Below are 11,074 nucleotides of genomic sequence, written 5' to 3'. Positions count from 1 at the left end.
AGAGTTAGATGTCTATTGGACAATTGGATGATTTGGGTTACACTACCATATTTTCTCATGGTTCTTGGATTATTAGAAAGGGAAATCTGGTCATCCTTATAGGCCAAAAGTCTGGCTCATTGTACTCACTTTATGTCTCTTTCATGAGAATTCTATTTGTGTAGACGAGGTGTCGTCTACGTAGTTGTGGCATAGCCGGCTAGGTCATATGGAGTCAGAAGGGAATGAAAGTCTTGTAGTGTTTTGGTTATATCCCTATGTTAGATTGATCTAACTTCTCTTTATGTGAGAAACTAGGTTGACATTAACTACGTAGACGAGGTGTCGTCTACGTAGTTGTGGCATAGTCGGCTAGGTCATATGGAGTCAGAAGGGAATGAAAGTCTTGTAGTGTTTTGGTTATATCTCTATGTTAGATTGCTCTAACTTCTCTTTATGTGAGAAACTAGGTTGACATTAACGCCTTTAGACAAAGAGTTAGGAAGTTCTCTAGATCTCATTCATACTGACTTGTGTAGAACTATGCCAGTCAAGTCTCTAGGGGGAGCATTAGACCAATGCCTTTAGACAAGAGTTAGGAAGTTCTCTAGATCTCATTCATAGTGACTTGTGTGGAACTATGCCAGTCAATTCCCTAGGGGGAGCATCATACTTCCTAACTGGTTTATCTCTTGAAGCAAAAGAGCGATGTCTTTAGCATCTTTCATAAGTTCTTAGCCTTGGTAGATAACCAATCGGGTAAAAAGCTTATAGCTTTGCGAAGTGACAATGGAGGTGAGTACATCTCATCCGAGTTCAAGAATTTGTGTAGTAAAAAAGGCATTAGAAGACAATTTAGCACGTCTTTTACACCTGCCCAGAACGGTGTGGCTGAGAGGATGAATGGAACCATTCAAGAACGGGTCACTTCTATGTTGTCTATGGCCAACTTCCCTCAAGAGTTTTGGGGCGAAGCTGTTATGACGACTACTTATTTAATCAATTGGTCACCTAGTACACCATTGAAATGGATGATAGAGTGAAGTGGGAAGAGGCTATGCAATCTGAGTATAACTCAATCTTATAAAATTAAACTTGGGAATTGACAGAGTTACCTGTGGATAAACAGGCATTGTCATGCAAATGGGTGTACAAGAAGAAGTACACGACAAATGATCGCGAGCCTAAGTATAAGGCTAGATTGGTTGCTAAAGGTTCAAGCAAACGAAAGGCATAGATTTCGATGAAGTCTTTTCTCCTGTGGTCAAGATGACTACATTGCATCTTGTGCTTGGTCTAGTAGCCATTGAGGACATGGAATTGGTCCAAATGGATGTGAAGACAACGTTTCTTCATGGGTATCTTGAAGAGAGTTTCTCTCAAACACGATTTGTGGAAAAAAACCATTATCTGATGATCTACTGATTTTTAAAGTGTGATCGTTCTCGGCGTTTGGATCAAACGTTTATCCTTTGCTCTTACAACGAGGATAAATCCCTGCGTCTGGTGCTTAGGATTTTCTTAGATCCTTACAATGAGAGGGATACACACTTGAACCACACTTTACGTTGGTCTTTGTAATTTGTAAAACAATGTGTATTTGTATGAATTCATCACATTCCTATCGATAGCATCTCATACATGCAAGGTTTTTGATTTGAAAAATCATAACATATTTTTTTATGATATGAAAAATCATAATTAACATCATGCATAATCGTGTGGACGTTCTTGTGTATGTTAATCATAAATTACATTCATGTGGACCTGTGGTTTAGGGTTTAGGGTGATTGCTTCATGGTTGTGTTGCGTATATAGGTTGCAAAGGATAACTAGAATGTGTTGCATTACATGTCACTTATACTGATGAGAAGTTATGGTTTTTTGTTTCTTAGTTTTAGCTTCTACACACATCATGGGTACTATAGGCAAGATAACAAAAGTTGAGCGCAAATATGTCAAAGAATTTGCAGGGACTCATCTTTATGGATTACGCAGTGATCGCCTCCTGGAAGTCTTGCAAGAGTCCTCGTACAAATCATTTTTGGATGAATTATGTAGTGCTATATATGCAGCACTAGTTGCAAAATTTTGTAGTGCTTTAGGTGAGATTGAAGTCCTTATAGGTGGTCAGTTGGGCCACAACGTGAGTCGAATCATAGGGCAAGTTTGCAGAGTTGCAGAAACCCTTGATAAGCAAATTAAAGGGAAGTCTGGCTTCATGGACCGCATGAAGGAAGCAGAGGTCCTATATAGAAGCATGAAGCAATAGGGAAAGAGAACGCACATAGAAGAGCCCAAGGATGTACCCGAAGTGCCTGCTGCTTCGGAAGTACCAATCTCTAGCAATGTCCCAATGCTGCCCAACATGGGAAGTTTAGACCCATGCAACCTTGTCATCATGCGCATGGCTTGCAGTGAATTTCCACAAATTACAAGCATTGGAGAAGGTAGATACGACATGGTCACGAAGGTGAAAGTCAATCATGAGACCTTCACAAATGAATTTTACGTCGGCAAGCTAGTCAAGGGTGATGGGGCCAAAAGAGTGCCGATGACATAGTGCTGTATGAGGCCACAATTATGAATATCACTCATAGTGGAATCATTGCTGCTCTAAATTGGCAAGACACGCCATGCGAGCTCCCACCTTCATCTTCAAGATGTGGAATGCTGGAAACCTTGACCATTGGCTAGAGAGACTCCAAAAGGAGGGGATGAATGTGGCCATGAGAGAGCAAGGGTTTCAAAGACGTCAAGGGGACAGTTGAAGTCGTCAAGCAGAATATATGGCCTATCATTAATGGATTGCTCCAAACCTTCATCTTTTTACACGTGAATAACATCACTCACAATGATGTTCATGGAAGTAATATATTGTTGCGTTTTGGTTGGGCTGGAGTATATGTGGGCATATGTGATTGGAGTAGTGGAACCTTGTTCCCCACAGAGAACACATTTTCAAAGTTGCAAGATCTTCTCCCATCGACAAGGGAAACCTAGAGCAAGCAATATTGGTGGGTGGCTCCCGAATGTATATCCACAAATCCTCCAGTCTACACGCGCAGCTAAGATATCTATTCCCTTTGTAAAAAATTTTAAGAACTCCTTAAATATTTACCTAAGGATGATGACATTAATTATATTGCTTTCCTTAGACGCTTTCAATAAGTCATGCGCACTTGTGTATCTCCCAATCCCACCCAGCGCAAGTCCTCACATGATCTCCTCAACATGTTAGGAGGCATTAAGCATGTTGGTCGCACACTCCCAAATAGTGCAGGCTTGAGGCCATCCAATGATTGAAATCATACCTTGTAATTTGAGTTTATACTTTGCAATGAAACATTATTTTCTTGTCTCATGTCCATTGTCTTGAAATTACATGCTATTTTATTACATTGGTGTTGTCAAAGTGGTGAGAGAGATGTGAATTTTAAAATTGTGTATGTTGAATATTGATTGTACCATCAATTGTAGTTTTTTAATCAATATGTATCTATCATTTTGATCTAATATTTTATTATCGTGTGAATTCGATAGGAAATCGCAATCCCATACGCTCCTCCCCATGTCGATGGTGAGTTCGACCACGAGGAGTCTCAACGCATCCTCAAAGAGGAGAGCCTGTGTTACGGGGCTCAAGACCTCTCCTTACTCTTTGTCAAGGCCGCGAAGCCCGAGGGTTTGGAGGGCGAACCAATGAAATTGGAGGACATACGTAAGTGTTGTCCCTCCTTTTTTTTGAAAGACGTACTGTTTAGGAGGTCAGGTCGTGCCAAGGCAACATCACCATTGAAAATCTCAGATTTGTAACACAAAGGACTCGTGCGTGTGTTGCTTGTACGCTCCATTCAAAAGGAGTGCAGTCTACCTAATAATAATCAAGTTGCCATGTACTTCATCCAGCAAGTCTTTGTGCAAGATATAATGAAAAAGCATGCCCTTTGGACAGATTGTCCTTTCAACGCTGGTGTCGGACTTGGAAGAGCTAAAGAAAGGGCATAAGTGCATCGTGGGGAGGCAGATCCACCTGCACGAAAGAGGCCAGTGGTGCTTTTACCAGATGAGCATGAACAAACTGTTAATATCATGTCTTAGGGGGCTACACTAGCCAGCCAGGGAGAGAGCGTTCTCTCGCTACAAGAGAAGTTGACAGCCAAAGAAGCAGAAGAAGTTGTTTTATCGCAAAAACTTGCCAGATACGAATCGCGATATGGTCCTCTCTCTCACATGCCTAAGGAAGCAGGACCAAGTGACGAGGCAGATATTTAAGAAACGGTGTATATGCTTGAGGAAGCATTGAACACAGATCTTGAAGAAGCGGTGGATATCATAGTTTCTCAAAGACATTGTAGACTGTAGTTGGAAATTTGAATGGCAAATTACCCTATCCTTTTTTGAGACGCATTGTATTCTCTCTATGTTTATGGCAATGAATACGTTTTGGAGTTGCTAATTAATGACTTTGTTGAGAATTTGGTTTGTAGATGTCATTTTGTTTAGGATGTGTTAATGTTATTTTATTTGGTTGCCACATCATGTCCTCAATACTTACATTTATGCGAACTCTCCTCAATACTTGAAAAAAACTTAATGGAGAAGACTTATGCATTGTCCAAAGGTGTGCATGTTGCTCTTAATTCAAAAAAGTGAGATATATAGCTCAATAGTGAGCTATAGTGAGATAGAGTAGATACATTATCATGAAAAGATGTTTACATTTTGCCATCTATCACAGGCACCAGGTCATCAACCTCTTCATTGTCTAAACATTCTGAAGCCACTTCCCACTCCATCTCATCGTCGCTACACCTCTGTTCCGCCATCGTTTCATGAGTCTAAAGCACTCCAAAGTGTACTTTGGTTGCCCATATGGCTATCTTCGTGGGTGCCTGAATGAGATGCATGTTACAAAAGACGTACACAAGGTCTACGGCATGAGCAAGACTTAAGCGATTTCTATGCTTTGAGTGTACAAAGTCATAAGAAGACCAATTGCGCTCATAGCTACCACTGGATGCCGTGATTGAAAGCACCCTGGTCGCCACATGTTGTAACTCAACTACGTCTCCTCCATATTATTTTCACTATATTGGGCCTGAAAACCTTTTTACACTATCAAGAACCCAGGGATCTCCGAAAGTTCCTTCCCTACTAGCAATAATCCACCCTTTGCTGGAATGCATCCATGCCATCGTCGCCTGGCAACAACTGCGAGCAGACGTTTCTAAAGTCTCTCATTACCTCTTTGTTGGAAGCTTGTCCATTCGTCTAAAACTTTGGATCCAAGACAAATGCTGCACCATGCAATGGTGTGCGCATTTGAGCCCATCGTTTCTCCACAAGTTGCACGATCTGTGTTTTCTCCCTTACACTATAGTGGTTGTATTCTTTGGTTTGACGCAACACCTCAGACATGATCCGATAAACCTTACCAATGACAAACTTATCTAGGTCAACAACCCTTAGTAATTCCACATAGGGCTTACTAACACCAACAAGTTTGTCAATGTTCCACCAAAAGAGAGGAGATTGCACCAAGGACACACATTTTTGAGCTGCTTTGCGGTGGCTTGGATACTTACTGAGCCAAGCCTCCCAATGGCGATCTGCAACAGTTTTGGTAAGATCCACTCGCACTTCAATGAGATTATTCAAAACATAGTATGCTGTAGCGAATTGTGTGACACAAAAAATTTGAAGTGATTTTTTCAGAGATGGAGCGAAATAAAGCATATGTAAACTGATGTTCCTGTATAAACTTGACTACGCGATTCACATCAATAAGAACCTGTTTTATGAATGATAATCTTCCCATATCCTTTAGGAGTAAATTTAGGGTGTGTGTTGCACATCCAAGCCATGTAATTTCTGAGTACTTTTCCATAATGGCTAAACCCGCTCCTTTGTAGTTCGAAGCATTATCTGTAACAATAGTTGTCACATTCTTTGGTCCACCCAGTCGAGTGATAGCTCGCTCATATACCTTGTCAAGTAGAGAGATGTCTTCTCTTTCATTGAGGTATCAATGGCTTCCAAAAACATTGCACCTTTGCGACAAATTACCATGACATTAATCAATGGTTTTTTCTGACAGAAGCTGGTCCATCCGTCGAGCGCTATGTTATAGCCAAACATTGGAACAAAGTCAAGCACCGTTCGCTTAAGAATCACTTATGTATTGCTCTTGAATTTGTCCACATACTCTATTCACATTTTATTATAATCAGGATATATGAATCCTTTTTTTGCAGTTGACATTAGTGCATCTTTGAAAATAGGATTTCTTATGACATTAAATGGGATTCCATAAGCCATGAAGGCTCGTGTCCACTTTAGATGCAATTTGAGCATGTCCTGTTGAGTTAATGCTGCGTGTAGAGTCTCAGGCGTAGCAGCTCTGCTGGATGTCCTCGGACTTGCATCCATCCCTCCCATGGCACCATTTGGAAAAGTGTAAGGACTTTGAGGTGTTTGGTTGTTCCCATTGAAGGTCCTTGGCTAGCTCGCACGTCCTCTTGATCTACACTCACTTCTTCTATGTTGACAGATGACCCACCTGTCATACGCTTTTGTCTCTTAGGAAGAAGTCCTGCTTGTTTGCATCTCTTTACATACCCTGCAAAATGGACCCATATGTCTTTAGGTAGTTCTCCACATTCTTTCACATTGGGACTAGTGCCGAATAAATGTTCATTGATGCGAGTTGCATTGCCGTGCCACTTATGCCCACAATGTTTGCATTCCACAAACAAAATTGGTTTGCCTTTCTCTATTTCCTCCACATATCTCCACTCTTTTCCTCACACCATGCTTTCTGACTTCAACAAAATATATCCTACAATCAATAGATACACTATGATTATAATTTTTCACCATAATCGCGCAATGAGAAAGATAAAAGGTTATAGATATGATTTGCTAAATTAAAATGATGAACGAATAGTGTTAAGATAATATTTTAGGGAAAATCACCAATGGATATGACATTCTTGGCTACTAGGAGGTAAAGATCGTTTTCTCAAGAAAACCTAAATGAGCGATGGAGTCATCTCACATTCCACTATCTATGTCTCTTGGAGGTTGGAGCTACTGCTCAAACACAACCAATCGATCCTAAAATAACTGAGGTCTCTAATTTCTATATCAACATAGAGGTAAGAGCATGAAATCAATAACATCCATGTGACTCCTAAGTACCATGCATGATTAATATTCACTAGGAGGTAAGAGCTTTCGCTCGATCACAAGCTAGTGAATTCTATAGGTGATCCACCATATTCACTTAGAGGTAAGAGCATAAGCTCGATAACAACCAAGTGAATCCTACTTCATACCTTAAAGCTCACTTGGAAATAAGAGAATCATCTCATAACAACCAAGAGGTACTAAGTGGACCTATTCTATGTCTATATGGAGGTAAGAACATTTGGTCATGACAACCAAAAGACCCTACATGTATGTGTATATCTTATCCACACTTAGAAGTAGGAGACCCTGCTCAAACAACCAAGTATAGAAGTATTACAATTTAAATAAGCTTTGATAACCGTTTAATTGCACATAGATGCTTATTTTGATCTTCTACACATATTATAGCTATGATAGATGTCAACCATCAAATATCACTTTTAGTATCTATTCTAAAACAAATAGAGCTAAGAGTGTAGCCTCTAATGTTTAGAATTATACACTCGCACTAAGAAACTATAGCTAATAAAATAGCCTCTAATGCTTAGAATTATTTATTTATCTATTCCTAAACAAATAGAGATAAGAGTATAGCCTCTAATATTTAGAGTTATACATTCGTACTAAGACACTATAGCTAAAAAGATAGCCTCTAGTGCTTAGAATTATTTATTTATGCTAAAACAATAGAGTTAAAGAATAACTTCTATTGCTGGAATTATAGATGATTAAATCTATCCATTTTGTTTATTTTTGATGTTTTAACATTAAAAATAATATATTTTCTTAAAAAATCAAAGGATTGTTTAAGTTGACAATTCAACCTTTCTATGGCGGGGGTAACTTGACACTTTGGTGAAGAAAATTGTACATAAAACACGTAAATCTGGACTTTTTATACTATTTCAAAATCGATCGGTACTGTTTTGATCAATACCCTATCGATCGATAGTCTTTTGATTGATACAAATGTCGATCGATAGTCTTTTGATTGATATGTAAGCAGTAAAACGTTATTTTGAATAAAACTGATGTGGCAGCGAATGATACGTGCGGATAAATCTTTGAAACGTATTAATCGACCATTATTCACAAATAAAACAAATGTCGAATAACAAATCATGCAACCCAGATCTACACAACGGAACCGAAGATCGTGATGCGGGGAGTAGTTTAAGATTACACTTTTCTCATTATACAGACCTAAAATGTAGATCTATGAATCATGTGGTCCATGAATACATATATTGACAAGTGTATAGATTAATGACTCACTAGATAAAAAATTTATTCGCACAGATCAAGGAGGCATCGTGTCTAGGAGTAAATTCTTCCTTTGTAAGAACCAAGGCTCAGACACAGGAAGAAGTATGATTTTTTGTAAGCTCACATTTCATTGGAGCTTATTTTACCTAAAGCATCATACAAAGTAAGAGTGTTGTGAGACATATCAAACAAATGCACGTGCTATCTAATGGTCTCCTAAAACATCGTACAAAGTATGAGTGCCGACAAGCATATCAAAACAATGTACGGTGTTATCTAAACTCCTAGAACATTGACTCAAGTAAGAGTGTTGCAAAGCATATCAGAACAAGAGTCAATGTTTTCTAAAATTTTTCTAGATTACTATGGGAGTAAGATATAAAAATCATACGACCCATAGTAATTCCTATACCCTAAATTTTAAACTGTTATGTGACTAAGAGGGCCCGCAGGTGTATCAGAGACACATACAATTATATAATCATGTGAAAATAAAATTTAAATTATTTTTTCATAAAAACGTGAACATGAAGAGAAAAGATGCTCACCAATATGCGAAGCTGACTTGCTCGAAAAACGACTGCAATCTGTATGAACTAAGGAGAGAGCTAGAGAGAGAGAGAGAGAGAGAGAGAGAGAGAGAGAGAGAGAGAGAGAGAGCTCTACAAGCGATCTCGATCGAAAATGTATCGAAGAGTGACATATTTTTTTTGTAAGGAGATCTACAGTATCGATCGATAGTCTTTCGATCGATTTCGGTATCGAACGATATAGTGTTGATCGATTTTTTTTTCAAGCGAAAGACTATTGATCGATAATCTATCGATCAAAAGGTTAGAAATTATTTGAAAATACCACATATTATACGAGAATACGTGAATAATGACGATTTACTCGGTATAAATTGCATTATTCGGTTGAATAAATGCAATCCAGGTGTAATTGGTTAGACCACCTCAAGAATTCTGGCGTTGGGCATGGTCTAATTGCAAAGAAAGTGACAACAAGTGACTCCAATAATCCAATGTCTGCACGCAAACGTCCCATAGTTCTACTTCTCGAAGAATTAGAGATGCTTTTTGCATTAGCAAGCCAAGGGTAAGATCTTACGAGCCAAGGAGAGACACCTGACATTTCGCGTGCAGAGGCCCAAGCCAAAAGCTGCAAGAGTATGCATCAATGTATGGACCATTGCCGGGTTAGGCTGGTTTTCCACGACAAGGACCTGCAGACCCATCTCCCACCCCCCTTGAAAGTACTGAGTTCAACAGAAATGAACTACTCAACAAGTTACTAAATCTTTGGCTTGAGTACTTTGCTCACTTTATCCCTATCTATTTTGATTTGAAGAAAATACAAAGTGCTAAAGTTTTTGTAATCACAGCTCGTCATTTATCCCATCATTTGTCCATTTTTGTATTCTCGATCAAACAAACTGTATTGTATCTAGTTGTAATTATGACTCTTATTGAAAAGTTAAAGAGAGAGAGAGAGAGAGAGAGAGAGAGAGAGAGAGAGAGAGAGAGAGAGAGAGAGAGAGAGAGAGGTGAATATCAAGTAGTGTAGCATGGCGATCTTTCATAATTTTCACATAATCACACCAAGAAAAACTTAAAGACCTTTAGTCTTACATCTTCATCTTTATCAAACACAACAATCATATCATCTACTTCATCCATACCTAGGCATTCTGAAGCTATCTCCTATTTCATTTGGAAACTTCTGTAAGCCCCAATATTTACAAGGTGAAATGTCGGGTTTTTCTCAATAAATGAATAATTACAAAAAATAATAATCTACCGAGCTGTCATTTTCCGTAGGGCGTGTCCAGCTTCTAGCACTCCCCCCCCTCCTTGCTCATGTCTTCCCCGACATGGCTATTGAGCTACTTCTTCATCTTAGGGTTTCTCGCATCTTGAGCAACGACTCGTATCTTGCATGTTGAGCCAGTAGTGTTGGGTCGAATATGTCAGAGCTGATGGTGAAGAAGCCGGTGTAGAAAGCTTCTTCAAAGGCCTGGAGGTGATAGGATGGCAAAAACATGATCCTTTGATACAATGCATGTATCACCTCCTTGGAAGGCTGACCAGACAGATCGTATGCACATCTGTAAGTATCTTGAAAGAAGAAGATACTGTCTATCGCCTGGCCCGGTTTGAACGTCTCGAAGACTGCCAAAAGGGTTTTGCAGATCTTTCATCATCGCCATCGTCTACTTCCGTAGCTATAGCTTCATGGGTTTGAAAGACACCGTAGTTCTTTTGTGCGGCTCTTGATGCAATGTTCACTGGCTTATGGATAAGTCTCATGTTGCAAAAAACATAGACCAAATCAGTAGCTCGCGTTTAGGGTGAAGCCGGTTTCGTTTCTTGGTATGCATAAAGTCAAATGCCGACCAATTTCTCTCACAACTTCCACTTGATGTTGCAGTCAGCAGATAGAACCCTAACAAGAATGCATTCTAGCTCCACCATACTCCTTCCACCATAGAGGCGCACTGTGTGTGCAATGGCATCTATATGCCATGGATCTTGGAACATGCCAGTTCTATTAGCATAATCAACTCGCTGATGAAAAGTAGTTTTTCCATCCTCCTGTCCCAATAGTTCAGAGCACACTGTTTTGAAGTTGGTCA

General features: G+C 39.4%; 1 pseudogene; it reads right to left on the bottom strand.

The window, feature by feature from the left end:
- Window positions 1–4,697: 4,697 nt before the first annotated feature.
- LOC147423336 (uncharacterized) lies at window positions 4,698–10,118 on the bottom strand (annotated as a pseudogene).
- Between the last annotated feature and the right edge of the window lie 956 nt (window positions 10,119–11,074).

The sequence above is a fragment of the Adiantum capillus-veneris genome, chromosome 26 (assembly GCF_014529385.1).
Source record: "Adiantum capillus-veneris isolate H3 chromosome 26, ASM1452938v2, whole genome shotgun sequence".
Taxonomy (NCBI): domain Eukaryota; kingdom Viridiplantae; phylum Streptophyta; class Polypodiopsida; order Polypodiales; family Pteridaceae; genus Adiantum; species Adiantum capillus-veneris.
The sequence above is the reverse complement of the archived record's forward strand: the minus strand, read 5'-3'. Positions and strand labels throughout refer to the sequence as shown.